Genomic DNA, 15,784 nt, shown 5'->3' on the forward strand with positions numbered 1-15,784 from the left:
ACCAGCTGGTTGCTGGGATTCTTGTGAAGAAGACTGGACTAGATGATCCGTCAAGTCCCTGTTAATGCCCTTAAGCAAGAAAGCAAGTGATGCCAATGGCAGCAGAAGGGAAGGACAGGGGCGTAGCTAGGGGAGAGGGAGCCCGTGTTCATCCCTCTCTCTGGCGGCCCTCCCAGAGTGAGGGAGATAACAGAGAAAATAGGGAGGGATGGAGCTGCAGGGCCCTCAGGAGCTGGGGGCCCATGTTCTTTGAACCCTTTCGCTCAATTATAGCTATGCCCCTGGGGAAGGAATTCAGAGCAAGCTATGTTTTGATGCCAGAACTGTTAAGACACCACAGGGGACAGCAAACGCAGCAGAAGGAAGTGTGGAGCACCATTTTCCTCCTCCAACGCTTCTCTCGCTTCTTCTGGTTATCTCCCACCTTCTGTCTTTTGAAAAGATAGGAAGCAGGTGGGGCAGAGGAAGAGAAGGAACAGTGGCAACAACAGTACAGCTGTCATAGGAAGCTGCCTTATACTGAGTCAGACCATCGGTCCATCTAGCTCAGTATTGTCTGCACAGACTGGCAGTGGCTTCTCCAAGGTTGCAGGCAGGAATCTCTCTTAGCCCTATCCTGGAGATGCCAGAGAGGGAACTTGGAACCTTCTGCAATCAAGCATGCAGATGGCCTTCCCAGAGCAGTTCCATCCCCTGAGGGGAATATCTTACAGTGCTCACATGTACTCTCCCCTTCAAATGCAAACCAGGGCAGACCCTGATTAGCAAAAGGGGCAATTCATGCTTGCTAACACAAGGCCAGCTCTCCTCCCACTGTCACTACTGCCAGATAGGATAGGAGCAGGGTGGCCTGTGCGGTGGGGCAGAGCGGTGAGGTGTGGGGAACCTCCACCACCTCTGCCAATCTCACCTGAGGCAGCTGCCTCACCACACCTCATTAGTGCGCTGACCCTCCCTGCCTGTCTCAGCAGGCAAAAAGAACTGCAAGATCTGCTGCAGGGAGTTGGATGAGGCAGGGAACAGGATGAGGATAAGGAGCAGCAGCTGCCAACACTAGGTAAGGAGGGATGAGGAGAGATCAGTGAGCAGCGTGCTATGAATGCCATGGGGAAGATCAGGGTGGGGGGAATCAGGAGGCGACTGAAGTGGGGGGAAATTGGGGTTTGGATGAGGAAATCAGGGGGAAGGGAGATCAGGGAAGGGGGTGGAAATCAAGATGGGAGGGGAGGTGGCATGCTGCACACAAGAGATAACAATGCTGTTCTTTTTCAGTCCCAGAACAACTGCAAAAGCCTCCGCAGTAACACTGGCTACAACTGGGCAGTGTTACTGCGGGGTGACTGGTTATTGTTACTGAAGTGTTACTGAAGGGATGACTGATCATGCACCCTCTTCTTTCAGCCACACACAAGCACACCTACAACATAGTGATTTCAGAAATGTTAACCTTGCAGAGGCCAGGTTTTAAACCCCATCTTTTTGGTTTCTGGGCATTTGGCACAATGAATTACAGCTCTTTTGGAACCAAGGCATTAGTGTGAAACAGCAGAGCTTGGTGTACACCATCACCATGAAGGCACAAGTACTCAGACTGGTATCAGGTGGTGGCTGTGGTGCAATTTAAATCAGGGAGTTCCCAGCACACCATTCCTGGCTACTCTTGCTCTCCAGGCGACATCGAAAGGCTTGAAAGTAAGCGAGCAAGAGTAGGAGAAGTTTGAAAAGCCAAACGGATGGCGATGGCTGTGATTCAATGGAGACGTGGCCAGAATTAAGCCCCACTGAGCTCTGTGGGATTTACTTCCACATAACCTTGTACACAACTGGGCTGCACAATATCTGGTGGTCAGGGGACGGGGTTTTGTTAGCTTGTGCTGCCCTCCAACTCTCCCCACGACTAGCAGAAGTAACATAAAATATGCAAAACAGAAGTAGGAAGTAGCAAGAAATCTTGAAAGGGCTCTCTATCCTTTGGATGCGGGGTGGAGGCCATTTAGAGGTAGAGCACAAGTTTTGCCTGCAGAGGGTCCCAGGTTCAATCCCTGGCATCCTCAGTTAAAAGGATCTGAGGGCTGGGAAAGACTCTTGCCTGGAGCCTTGGAGATCTCCTGTCAGCCAAGAGCAGACAGCACTAGGCTAGAAGGTGGCCAATGGTCTGAAGCTGTAGAAGGCACCTTCGGATATGTTAGCCCTACAGTCAGGGCTGCTTCATTAGTTTAGAGCTGGTCTTGTAGTAGCAAGCATGACTTGTCCCCTTAGCAAAGCAGGGTCCATCCTGGTTGCATGTGAATGGGAGACTAGAAGTGCGAACTCTGTAAGATATTCCCCTCAGGGGATGAAGCCGCTTTGGGAAGAGCAGAAGGTTTCAAGTTCCCTCCCTGGCTTCTCCAAGTCAGGGCTGAGAGAGATTCCTGCCTGCAACCTGCTAACCCCTGCTAACTTGGCAAAGAGGCACCTTTTAATGTGGTGATTCTCTTTATTTAGCAGGGGGAGAGTAACTGGCCCTATCCAGCCCCAGCACAGTACCTCCAGTGACTGTTGCTGGTGTCTGTCTTATGTTTCTTTTTAGATTGTGAGCCCTTTGGGGACAGGGAGCCATCTTATTTATTTATTATTTCTCTGTGTAAACCACCCTGAGCCATTTTTGGATGGGCGGTATAGAAATCAAATAAATAATAAATAATAATAACCTTGGAGAAGCTGCTGCCAGTCTGTGAAGACAATACTGAGCTAGATAGACCAATGGTCTGACTCAGTATATGGCAGCTTCCTATGTTCCTAAGATAATTCCTGCATAGGAATTCTCTACAGTATGGTATGCTTATTCTTCCCATCATGAGCATGTGAATTGGGCAGAGCCCCCAAACCCACTGGTCGTTATCCCTGACTGTTAGACAGTAGAAAGAGATATAGATTACTGTTGCTGCCAGCAGTGTTCCCCTCCAACAGGGATTCCCCAGATGCTGTTTGCTACAACTCCCATAACCCTGCAAAGGCTATTGCAGCTGGGGATGCTGGGAGTTGTAGTCAACAACATCTGGGAGTCCTGTTAGAGGGAACACTGGCTGCCAATATACAAATATCCCCTTTCATCATTTGATTTTGAGCACTCCTAAAACACATGGAAGTTGCTGGATTTCGAAATCGTGGATCTAATGATATGAAATTTGGTTAATTTTTGGTCTCTTATTCAAGCATTGTTTTCCTAGTTCTTATACACCAACTCTGATAGGGATGGGCAATCCCTTTCCCCAGCTTTGTTCTACACCTCCATAATAACTATGTCACTAATTAATAAAAGCTGTTTATGAGTGTTTCTGATAGATGTCATTGCCCTCTAGAGGCTTGAAATCCACCATGATAGCGGTGACAGTGCTTTTTCAGATCCATCCATAATACCCATCACTGCCCCCTAGAGGATGGAACTGTAGCTTATTCCGCCAAGCAGACAACTATTTGACAGACAGATACGCAGGGTAACTGAGTGACCCTACAGATTCCAGCATTCTGGGGGTGTCAAATTTTCTTTGTGTTTGCCAGATTTTGCCAGGGAGGTGCTGCTTTATTGTGGCCGGGGGCAGGGAGGAATACTTTATTGCAGCTGACCATCATGCAGGGAAAGGGCCAAAACTCCCTGGTAGAATCCATTGTAGAGTCCTGCTTTGAATGCAGAAGGACCCAGGTTCAATCCTGGGGAAAGCCTGCCTGGAACCCTGGAGATCTACTGCTGGTCAATGAGCACAATACTGAGCTTGCTGGGCCAATGGTCTGACTCAGTATAAGGCAGCTACTTCATATGACATTTTTTGTTTGTTTTCTGTGCTCTCGAGATCAAAATGCTTACTGCTGCCTCCTTATAGTAAGGTAAAGTGTGCCATCAAGTTGATCTCGACTCCTGGTGCCCTCAGAGCCCCATGGTTTTCTTTGGTAGAATACAGGAGGGGTTTACCATTGCCTCCTCCCACGTAGTATGAGATGATGCCTTTCAGCATCTTCCTATATCGCTGCTGCCCGATATACTTGCTTCCCATAGTCTGGGAAACATACGCGAGGGGAGTCAAACTGGCAACCTTCTGCTTGTTAGTCAAGTATTTCCCTGCTGTGCCACTCCTTACAGTACCAAATATAAAAATAAGGCACAGCTGGTTTCCATGATTTGCTGTTCTGCAAATGTTACTCCTGACAAAGCTGTACTATGATTTGCCACTCCTTAGATCTTTCTGTAGTTCTCCTGAGGTTCTTAAATGCATACATGCACACACATGGGGAGAGAGAAAATGAGAACTTGGGTGCAATTCTGGGAAAATGACAAATCTGAAGTCTGGAACTGAATGATCTAATGCAAGTAGCTGAATCAATGTCAAGAACAGTGCTGTGTCAATGAGCATAGCGTCACAACTGTCCTTTGCCTGTTTAAAAAACAAACTGCTTCCAGATGCCAAGGCCTGCATTTCGTTAAGCGATGCTACTTTTCCCATCCCCAGTATCAATGGAGAGACAGATCTATTTTCTATTCAGCTTAGTTTGAAGTATGCACTGTTCCTTTAAAAGAAGATTCAGCGCTGCAGGCCCACCGGGGAAGGGAGCAATGCCAGAGAAACTGCCACATGCTTGGAGCTTGTAAAAGTTTATTACTGTACAAGGACTGGGTGACAAGCTGAACAGAAGTCAGCTGGTAAGGCAATACTGTTGACTGCTCACTCAGCCTCCATCCTCGGACAGAGAGGAAGAGAGATGGAGCAGATAAACAGAAGGTGCCTCCAGCAAATCTTGGAACAGAACACCAGCTCGGCTTCTATTATGCAATGTTCTGTGTAATGAAGGAAACTTTGTGGACCCAAAGAACTTGCCCATATTAGGCATAAGGGTTTGTGATGAACTGGAGCCTGCTAATGTCAGAGGCAACCCTGATGCAAATCTAAGTTCAGTTTTATTATGCTAGCTGAAATCAAACACAGCGTTGGTCATTAACTCTTTAAATCATAAGGCCAATAACCTAAAAAGGAAAGAAACCAATCCAGTATTGACCGATATAGACCAGAACTTACATTCAGGGGCATAGCAAGGTTGGAGTGGGCCCAGAGACAAGATTTTTAAATGGACCCCCAATTTTTTTTAAATTATCTATATCTATATATCTATATATATCTCCTATGTGCCACAATAGAACATCATCCTAAATTATTTTTAAAAGGTTTTGTAAATTGTGGATGATGAAAGTCATTTAATGGTACTAGAGAAAGACATGCTGTTCTGGTAGCTCCAGGTCTTAACACTCACATCAGTTTCGGAGGATGGATACAACTGAAGGAAGCCCGGGCGTGTGCGTGGCTGGGGGAGTCAGTCATGTGACTTGCCTCTGGGGGCCCCCCAAGGCAGTGGGCCCCCAGACAACTGTCTCCCCTTGCCCTATTATAGTTACGCCCCTGCTTACATCCAGACCTTTGATCTATTACCCAGTTGCCACATGCAAGTGAGGGCCAATGAACAGGTAGAACCTGAAGATCTCATTTGTTCAAGTCGGAAAAACTTTATACATACATTTCCCCCTGCTGTGTGTATTTCCTCATCATGTAGGTCCCTGACTCATTCTTTTCATTCCACAGATCAGGGAATAGTTCAGTTCGCTGGACTGAAAGTGGAAGTGGAACTGAAAGTGGGAGCATCAGGCATTCCTGGAAGTGGGAGCATCAGACATTCCTGTTGGCCCAAAGTATTGGCCAACAAAAGGGTTGCTTCCCTCCATAAGACTACCTCATGGAAGCTTCTTGAACCTGTGCCAGCAGTGTTGCATGTGCCAGCTCACAACATGGATTGACTTCCACTGCACAGTCTGTATCCATATCCAGCATTGCTTGTGGGGAGACAAGTCACACAGCAGGGACACAAGTCACACAGTGGAGGCCAATCCTTTTGTAGGGGAGCCAGTACAAACCAAACAGCACCAAGGCAAAGGTGTTGTATTCCATGCATAATCACTGTGTTGTATGGAGGTGGCCTTGTTGGCCAGGAAAAGCCTTGATTCCACTTCCCACTTCTTGCTCCTAGCTCCAGAAGGTGCTAGACTGTACCTGCCACTAGTTACCTGCAGTAATTTATTTCCATGGTCTTGCAATTCCAAGGTAAGAATGGGCTGGAGAGAAACACTCTTTGAAAGAGGTTTGAAAGAGTCATGACTTCTCATGATGTATACATGCTGTATGCCGCTACAAATCCATGCGATAGAGCAGGATATTAATCAAATCAATCAATAGACACATTTCTTTTTGTTTTACTGTCTCCTCTGGTCAAACGGGCTTTGCATGTTTTTGAAGCAATACAAAAACTTGCAAAACTAGTTTACCAGAGTCAAAAGCAGGATGACCGTCATATGAGCTTCAAAGTACCATCAATTCTCTGAAAAACCAGAAGAGGCAATGTTTCCTGAGCATCAGCTACTTTACATCAGTACCTGTGTAGTTTCACCAATACAAGTGTGTGCACTATGGGCACATGGATATACATTCTCCATGATTGCCACATCAATGGAACTCCAGTTCTCCAAACTAGAGTACCCTTTTAAAGTGGTTAATCCCTTCCTACTTGGTTGAATTCTGGTAAAGGTAAAGTTGTGCCGTCGAATCAGTGTCGACTCCTGGCGACCACAGAGCCCTGTGGTTGTCTCTGGCAGAATACAGGAGGAGTTTAGCATTGCCATCTCCCACACTGATAGCTGGTGCTTAATTGGTAAGGGAGTCTGGTTTAGCATATTGGGCTTTCATCTGATTTTAATGAAAGTGAGGTTTTTCCCCCATGCTGTTACCCAGTTACTTGAGTGGGAGGAGCAATATTTAATATTTTTAATTATGAATGTGGCACATGCAAATGTATCAGGAAAACAAATGTTTCCCTCAATAATTATATGCAATATTCACACATGACAGCTATAAATAGAAGAACTAGCAATGGGCCAGTGATGCTACATATTAAGTTTGAAATAATTCATACACGCACATGCACGCACACATACACCCCTTTCCCAATCCTGCTCTGTCTAGTGATACAGAAAATTAAAAGCAGAACACAAGGAGAAAAAAGAAGCAGACTCTATGTTCCTTCACAACCCCCATCCCAAAATAATATACCCCTATCCCACACACAGGCTTGGCCTCCATCCATCAGGCTAGCTCTAGTGGCTTTTCAGGGAGAAATGCTGACTTGAGGAATACAGTCAGACGCCTTAAAAAACTCCTAAGAAAAGTCAGAGCCACAGAGCCTGAACGTGCAGCACTAGAGAGTGGAGACTGCTTGACTATGAACAATGTTTCCATCTCTTCCTCCAAGTGGCAGGAAGTGACCATGGTAGCCAATGGCTGGTGAGTCACCTGCAGGAGGAGATTATTTGTTTGTCCTTTCCCCCACCATGCCTACACAAGGAAGTGCACTGTGCATCCATACAGGCTCTGCATCCATACAGGCTCTCCATACATCCATTCTGGAACTGGAGAATCTCAAAAGATTTCCAGTTTCCACTTCCCCATTATTAACTCTTAGGCATCATAGCTGGAAGCAGGAGTTTCTAGTCCCAGGTTTCCATCCTCAAATCAGGCGACTTTACTTGCCTTTGCTGGGCTAGCAGGATTTGGGTGTCCTGGTTTTTATCCCATCTCTTCCTGGCATCTTGTATTTCTTGGAAAATTTATTGTATTTTTATCCCACCCTTCTTCCACAGAACTCAGGGCAACAGATGTGCCCTCCCTATCACGATCCTGTAAGTTAGGTTAGAGAGAGTGTGAGTCACTGGCCCAAGGTCACCCAGTGAGTTTCCTGGCTGAGAGGGGACTTGAATTTGGGTCTCTCAACCCCAAGTCTGACACTTTCACCACTTACTGATTAGGATGCATTTTCAAAGTTCACCCAAAGCAAATTATTAGGGGGTTTTTTCAATACATTTTAATCACCCCATCCTTTATCCACAAAGTTGCTCCACACTTTCAATCCAAACTGAGTGTTGCAGGGTTTCTAAACTGAAGGAGTGATGACAGCAAGGGCACAACTAGGTTTCACGGTACTGAACATTAATCAGTGGGGAGCAAATTATCATTTTTAATGCCTAAGGATTTCTTGGCAAGCAACGACCACGTTTCTCTTTCCCGACCCACCGCCGCATGGAAGCCAGGGCATACCAGCACCACCCTAGCAAAGATCTTGTACAAAGTCATTTGCCTAAATCCAGTAATAATTCCAAGGACGGTTTGCCCTCAAGAGAGACCACTGACCACAGGCTCAGGTTGCTGCCTTCTCTTTACCTGACCGTCTCCCAGTAATAGAGGGGAAAGAAACTTCGCCTCACCTGCCTCCCGATCTCGGGCGATCCCTTTCTCCTACCGCCGAAGGAGGGCGCTTGTAGCTGGGTACTTAGAGGAGCATGTCACTGGAGCCCCGTTGCTGGGAGAAGGCAATGATGACCCCACTGAATCCTGAACGTCAGATCCTCGCAGTGCCCACTAGGCGACACTTCCCTGCTGCCGGCCGGCTCCTTTCACCGGTGGGTGGGTAGAGGTCAGGAGCAAGAGAGGAGCTGACGACCTTTTCCCCACTCCGCCTAAACGGCTCTCTCTCTTCTCGCTCGCTCGCTCCAGCCCGCGACGCCGGCGAGAGCGACTAAGGCAAAAGGGGTGGAGCTGGCTCGAGCGGCGGACCCAAAGTAGCTGCCGGAGGCGTTAGGCACTGAAGAGTCCCTGGGTGGGGCCAAAGGGGCGGGGGACAGATCCGCGCCTAGAGCCGGCAGAGGAGAAAGGCAGGAGCGGAGCGCGGGGCGAACGCCCGAGAGAGTTTTGGGAACGGTCGTGAAGGCGGAGTAGCCCCGCTCGTGCCCGCACGCGCCCTGCCCTTCCGCCATCCCTCTGACATGCAAACACGCCGTGTTTAGGCCCGGGAATAGAGTGGCGCTCTTTCGCCATCCATCGAGCCACTCCTTACACTGTCAGTAGCCCGCTCGGACTGGCAGCGGCGGCTCTCCAAGCGGAGACTGTGGCTAGCCGTGTCACTTACAAGCCTTTCTTTCTTTCCAGATGCTGCTGGTTAGTGAACTCTGGACCTTCCGCGTGCAAACCACGTGGGCTCTGCCACGGAGCTGTGGCCTCCTTCGGTGGGTGTGTGAAGGGCGGGCTGGGGAGAGAAAGTATGCCATCGGCGACAAGTCATCCGTGTCGTGAACTGATCTTGACTAAAGGCGCTGGTTCAGGACACGGTCTTCTTGTAAGCGCACAAAATTCTCAAAGGGTCACAGTCAAACTTCACAACCATAGGATGGACCTTTGAAAGGAGATAAGAGCTCGTGTGGGGGAAAAAGTGGGTACATGATATCGTGCGTCTGCCGATGGCCGGTTTGCCCACACCTGCAGAGGGGACGCCTGGCGCACCGGGGGAATATAAGAAGAGTTCTTTCAGCTCCTGACTGAGAGGAATTTAAATTTATCGCGAGCGGCCGCCCACACACAAACACGCGCGCGCACAGACTCGCGGGATTATAGTCTGTAGACGCAGAACTCCTTTCTCTCACCCCAGCCCTAGCTGCTCCCCGTTGCTGCTGGCAGGGAGGGATGCACACACCCAAGCGCTACTGCTCCCAGAAGGGCCTCCTTTTGCTCAAGCCCTGTGACCCCACTATTTGCTGATTCCATTGTCCATTCTTGGGCCTCTTTTGCAAGAGAGTGATGGGGGTGGAACAAGCGCTGGGGCCCTTCTGACCTCGCATTCTGCTCACAGAGGCTCAGTCTTTGGCATAGGGTTCTGGGAAAGTTCATGGCTGCTACTGCAGCCAGCTCTTACTGTAAGGCATTCTCTCCGCCTCCCACTCTTGGACAGGGTCGTCCCCCCGCCCCCCCCCCCCCCCGCACTCCACTCAGCCAGTATCCTGCAGAACAGGTTACTGGCTGTTGTGATCCTACAGGGCCTGAGGCCTTTCTTTGCTCAGCTCCCCGTATTGTGTGCAGAGGGGATCGACAGGGCCACCTGTGGTGATGTGCTCACTGATTCATAGGGGGGTTTCTCCTAAGAGTTTATACAAGTGTAGGTTTTAGCAAGTGTTATCCTCTGTAGGCAGAGAGAAAGAGAGAGAGATGTAAAAGAGCAATGTGATGGGATAGGGAGAGAGACATTGCTATTATTTATTTATTTAATTTCTATACCACCCTTCCAAAAATGGCTCAGGGTGGTTTACACAGAGAAATAACGAACAAATAAGATGGATCCCTGTCCCCAAAGGGCTATCTCTTGTACAAAGAGATACAATTCTAGGTTATGAGCATGTTTGGGTTGTTTAAAAATCCTGACAAACCCGTTGGAGCAGAGGAGATGGTGGAGGGGGGAAGGAACGTTTATGAAAGCACCAATGGAAAAGCCTCTTTCAGACTGCTTTCAAATCTTAAAAATCTGTTGTAGGTCTCCAGCTTCCTAGGTTTCTAGGAACATGTGCATCCCTCTTGTTAATAACTGGATCAGATATTATGGGGATCATCCATGAAGCAATGGGTGAAGTCTCTCCAAACTGGGTGAGTGGGTGACAAAATGGCAAATGTGGTTAAATCAATATAAGCAATGGGGATCGCCCATATAGAAGAACGGGCTTTGCTGAAGGAGAACCAGCATGGTTTCTAAAAGGACAAGTCTTGTCTCACTAACCTTTTAGAGTTCTTTGAGAGTGTCAGCAGCATATGGATAAAGGTGATCCAGTTGACATAGTAATCTTGGACTTCCAAAAAGCTTTTGACAAAGTTCCTCATCAAAAACTCATGAGAAAACTTAGCAGTCATAGGATAAGGAGGCAGGTTCATGTGTGGATTGGTAACTGGTTGAAGTATAGGAAACAGAGAGTAGGAATAAATGGACAGCTTTCACCATGGAGGGAAGTAAGCAGTGGGGTCCCCTCCAGGATTCGTACTGGGACCCGTGCTCTTTAACATGTTCATAGATTATCTAAAAGTTGGGGTAAGCAGCAAAGTGGCCAGATCTGCAGATGACACCAAACTACTTAGGGTAGTGAAATCCACAATAGATTGCAAGGAGCTCCAAAAGTATCTTTCTGAACTGGGGGAATGGGCAAGAAAATTGCAAATACGGATCAATGTAAGCAAGTGTAAAGTGATGCACATTGGGGCAAACCCCCCCCCAACTTCACATATACACTGAAGGAGTTTGAGCTGTTGGTGACTGACCAGGAAAGAGATCTTGGGGTCGTGGTGGACAGCTCGTTGAGAGTGTCAACTCAGTGCATGGCAGCTGTGAAAAAGGCCAGTTCCATACTAGGGATCATTAGGAAGGAGGTTGAAAATAAAAATGCTTATTATTACAGTGCCCTTATACAAATCTGTGGTGCAGCCACATGTGGAGTACTGTGTGCAGTTCAGGTCACTGTGTCTTAAAAAGGACATTGTAGAACTGGAACAGGTGCAGAAGAGGACAACCAAGATGATCAGGGACCTGGAGCACCTCCCTTATGAGGCAAGTCTACAGCATCTGGAACTCTTTAGTTGGAAAAAAAGGTGAGTAAGGGGAGACATGATAGAGGTGTATAAAATTGTTCATGGATGGAGTAGAGAGAGTGAACAGAGAAATTTTTCTCCCCCTCTCACAACACTAGAACCAGGGGTCATCTTATAAAATTGAGGGCCAGGAAATTTAGGACCAACAAAAGAAAGTACTTTTTCACACAGCAAGTAATTAATCTATGGGATTCTATCATGGGATGTGGTGGCCACTAGCTTGGATGGCTTTAAAAGGGACTTAAACCAATTCATGGAGGACAGGTCTATCCAGGCAGGGGCGGAGCTATCATTGGGCGAACGGGTTCAAAGAACCCGGGCCGTGCCCAATCAGGAGCCGCCATTCGTGGCCCTGACATGCCCCCCGCATCTGACGTCAGACACGGGGGATGTAGTTTAGCTCCCGAGTGGGGGCCGCGCGGCCCCTTCAGGAGCTAAGACTGGTGCTGCGTTCACAACGCAGCCCAGGAGCGGCTCTTCCCAGCAGGGAAGAGCCACTCCTGGGCTGAGCTGCGAACGCAACGCCAGCCTTCGTCTAACTGCCGAAGGGGCCGCATGGCCCCTTCAGCAGTTAAGCTGCTTCTGCTGAAGAACTCCCAAATGGAGCCTTAAGGCTCCTTAAGGCTCTGTTTGGGAGCCAGACCACCCCCCCCCCAGCGTCTGATGTCAGGCCTGGGGGTGTGGCTATCCCCTGCGTCTGATGTCAGACGCAGGGGGCAGGGCTATCGGGGCGCCCACCGCAGCCGCACACAGGCCGCCAGCGGGCTAGCTATGCCCCTGTATCCAGGTCTGCTAGTCTGATGGCTATAGGCCACCGTCCAGCCCCAGAGGCAAGATGCCTCTAAACACCAGTTGCAGGGGAGCAAGACCGAGGAGATGCCCTCACCTCTTGCCTGTGGGTTTCTCAGGGGCATCTGGTGGGCCACTGTGTAAAACTGGATGCTGGACTAGATAGGCCTTGGGCCTGACCCAGCAGGGCTGTTCTTATGTTCTTTTGCCCTCTCTATTTATGGGTTAGGGTCAAGTCGATTTCGACTCCTGGCGCCCACAGAGCCCTGTGGTTTTCTTTTGGTAGAATGCAGGAGGGGTTTACCATTGCCTCCTCCTGCGCAGTATGAGATGATGCCTTTCAACATCTTCCTATATCACTGCTGCCCGATATAGGTGTACCCATAGTCTAGGAAACATACGCGCAGGGATTCGAACCGGCAACCTTCTGCTTGTTCGTCAAGCATTTTCCCGCTGCACTACTTAAGGTGACTGGTATTTACTCTAAAGATGCACCTATCCCAAATTGTGGGGTTTTTTCGGGGGGGGGGGTGCAACCTGCTATTGGCCATTGCATAATGAAATGGCACAGTGGTCCATTTCCCACATGGTCTTGCCCGCAGGCTAACCCACGCACCTTTCTGGAAAACCCACTGCTCCTCTTCAGCTGCATGGTGCCACAGACCTTGGTGCCACACCCACACCCACCCACTTTGTCTCTCCTTGCCTTTGCTTTGGCAAAACCTCTGTAAGGGAGTAGATCCCAGCTTCCTCCAGGATTGGAAGTCCTTCTCATCAATCAATCAATCAATCAATCAATTATTACATTTCTATACCACCCCATCCAACAGCTCTGGGTGGCTTACAAAACAAAATATAATCATTTAAAAATAAAACCCATATAAAATCTAAACAATTCAAACACAGTTTAAAACAATTAAAACAAGTCTCTTTTGGCATTGCACACAAAACATCACATATGGACAGGTAACAAACTGCTTTTTCTCCTGCATTATTTATTCTCTCCCCACCACACACACTCCTTTTTCTGTCCACATTCCTAAACCTGCCACCCGCCAGGCTATTAAAGCTTTCACTCCCTCTCACTCCCCTTCCTTTCTTATCTAGTTCCTGGGAGCTGCCTTCCCTCCCTGTGCAGCTTGAAATTATCAAGGTTACCAAATACTACCATTTACATTGTGCCTCTGCTTTATCAATGTTATTTCTTTCAAAGGTATTGCTTCTAAGTCTGTTTCTCCTCTGGGATACCCTAACACCGCCATTTGCTTGTGTCTAGCTTGCCATTCATTTGTTTTTCACCCTTGCAGATTTGGTTTTTAAACGAATTCCTCTAAAATGCATACTCAGTCGTGCACACATAGGCTCAAGGCACGTGTTCAGCTGCATGCACATAGGTCTTTCCCTCACTGCATTCATTATACACCATCTGAATGTCTGCATAGCTCCAAAGAGTCATATGAACTCTTTCCATGGTAGTCACCAAAAGGGGATGCCACAAAATTATTATCCTGATTGGAGTCTGGATCCTTTGCATGGGAAGGAGAGATCTAAAATATGCAGCAATCTGTGATCATGAGTTACAAAGTGCTTTTGGCTGTCTGAGCAATTCCCTTATTACCTCACCACCCTAACCAAGCCTGATCCACAAGGAAGAACCATAGTGGCTCTGTGAGAAGTGATTGCTGCCCAATAAGAAAGACTTGCCTTTCCCAAACTAGTCTCTCTTCAGATGGGAATCTCTTGGATATGTTGTTGTGCATTCAAGATGGTCCCCTGACTCCTTGCTTGTCCTGGATGTTCCAGGATGTGTGTAGGCTGAAAAGGCTTTGGCAGAATGAGAATGGCTGCTGGTGCTTCCGAAGGCTGTGCAGACCCATCCAAGTATAGTGACCCCTGGGGCCTCTCTCCGCCTTACATGCTTCCCACACTGTATGCTCACTATCGTTGTCCTGAAAGCAAAGTTATTGGCAGTGGATGCTGATAAGAATGTCCTGAAGCAGGTAAAAGGGGCAGAGGCCCTGCAGCGGAAGGCACAATTTAGGGTTTGGCTTTTCACATCCTCACTGCTCTGGCTAGAAAAGGAGTGTCTGCTTGGAGTTTTCCCAGGAACCACCTCTTGTTTTTTCCTCCCCCGCGATGTCTAGTTAGTGAGCCGTGTAAGAAAAAGCATCAACACCATGCAATTGTGCACGTTGAACTATTTCACTGTGTGCATTTGCAGAGCACAGGCACAGGGAAGCAACAGCCAACGGTGACTTTTCAGCAGGTGCACAAGGGCATCCATAGAAATAATTCAGGTGGCAGCAGACAAAGTTGAGGTTGGGGCTGTAACTGGGGTGCATGTGTGCCATGTGTCTTATGTGGTTAGTGTGCATAGAGCGAGCTGCTTCAACACATCCGTGCATTTTTCTTGTGCTGGTACATGTCGACATACCCGCCTCTACCTGAATAATTACAGCCATCCCCACCCCATTTCAGATATATTTAAACAAACCAGGTACGCCTCTCACCCTACTTCAGGGATTATATCTATCAAAACACAAAGTAGCATTCCTGCTGTCTGGTTGAGTAGGATAAATAATTCACTCTTTTACCATTCTTTATTAGTGATCCCAACATTAAAAGCTGAAAAGCATGGTTCAGTGGTAGAAACCTACAGCTGGCATAAAATTGGAAAGTGTAATATCATGCATATGAAGAGCAGCAAAGAAGTAAAAGGATGGTAAAACAAGACATCTAGCAGGATGAAAGTTTACAGAGTGGTATGTGACTTTGACAGAACTGTTTCCTCAGGCTGGTTGCGAAATAGATGTTTCTGGGAGAGGGCATGCGGGGTGTGGCTGGTGGGCAGAAATTAGGGCATCAGCCCAAGCCCCACACCATCCCAGGCCTTGCGCCTGTGCTGCTGGGGCCAGGCTTCTTCCCAGACTTGGTCCCTTGGCACTGACAGTGAGTGGATGTAGCTGTCCACTCCATGCTACTAGACATGTGCTCGTCGGCCTGTGTGCTCGTCAGCCGGGTGCTACTTGGGCAACCAAATTGCTAGACTGGATGTGGCCCATGCTTGTCAGCCCAGGGCTATTCTGGCCATGCCACTTGTGAACCACCTGGGAGCAAGCACTTCTCTCTCTCTCTCTCTCTCTCTCTCTCTCTCTCTCTCTCTCTCTCTCTCCTGCCCCATGGACACTTATTTTATTTATTTATTGTTAGATTTATACACTACCTTTCATTAAAAACCTCCAGGAGGTTCATAACATGTTTAAAAACTGTACAAATCTATTAGAATGTTTAAATAGTGCACACACACACACACACACACACACACACACACACACACACACCCCTACCTACCTTCAAAGCCTTGCGGGGCTTGGCGTCTGTCTACCTTACAGACCCGCCTCTCCCATCCAGTTACATCCCGTCCAGTTAGAGCATCTCAGATGGCCCTTTTGTCGGCCCCTGGTTTCCGA

The 15,784-nt window shown here is 48.1% G+C and overlaps 1 protein-coding gene across 4 annotated transcripts in view; it reads right to left on the reverse strand.

The window, feature by feature from the left end:
- SEMA3B (semaphorin 3B) overlaps window positions 1-9,089 on the reverse strand; it is a 68,672-nt gene extending 59,583 nt beyond the window's left edge. For 3 of the 4 annotated variants that reach the window (XR_008315958.1, XR_008315957.1, XM_053295174.1), the window contains exon 1: window positions 8,333-8,638. The gene's annotated coding sequence lies outside the window, so the exon portion shown is untranslated. Of the gene's footprint in view, window positions 1-8,332; window positions 8,639-9,033 lie in introns of those variants that run through there. The other variant, XM_053295175.1, reaches the window with a different exon arrangement.
- Between the last annotated feature and the right edge of the window lie 6,695 nt (window positions 9,090-15,784).

This window comes from Hemicordylus capensis, chromosome 2 (assembly GCF_027244095.1).
Source record: "Hemicordylus capensis ecotype Gifberg chromosome 2, rHemCap1.1.pri, whole genome shotgun sequence".
Lineage (NCBI taxonomy): Eukaryota > Metazoa > Chordata > Lepidosauria > Squamata > Cordylidae > Hemicordylus > Hemicordylus capensis.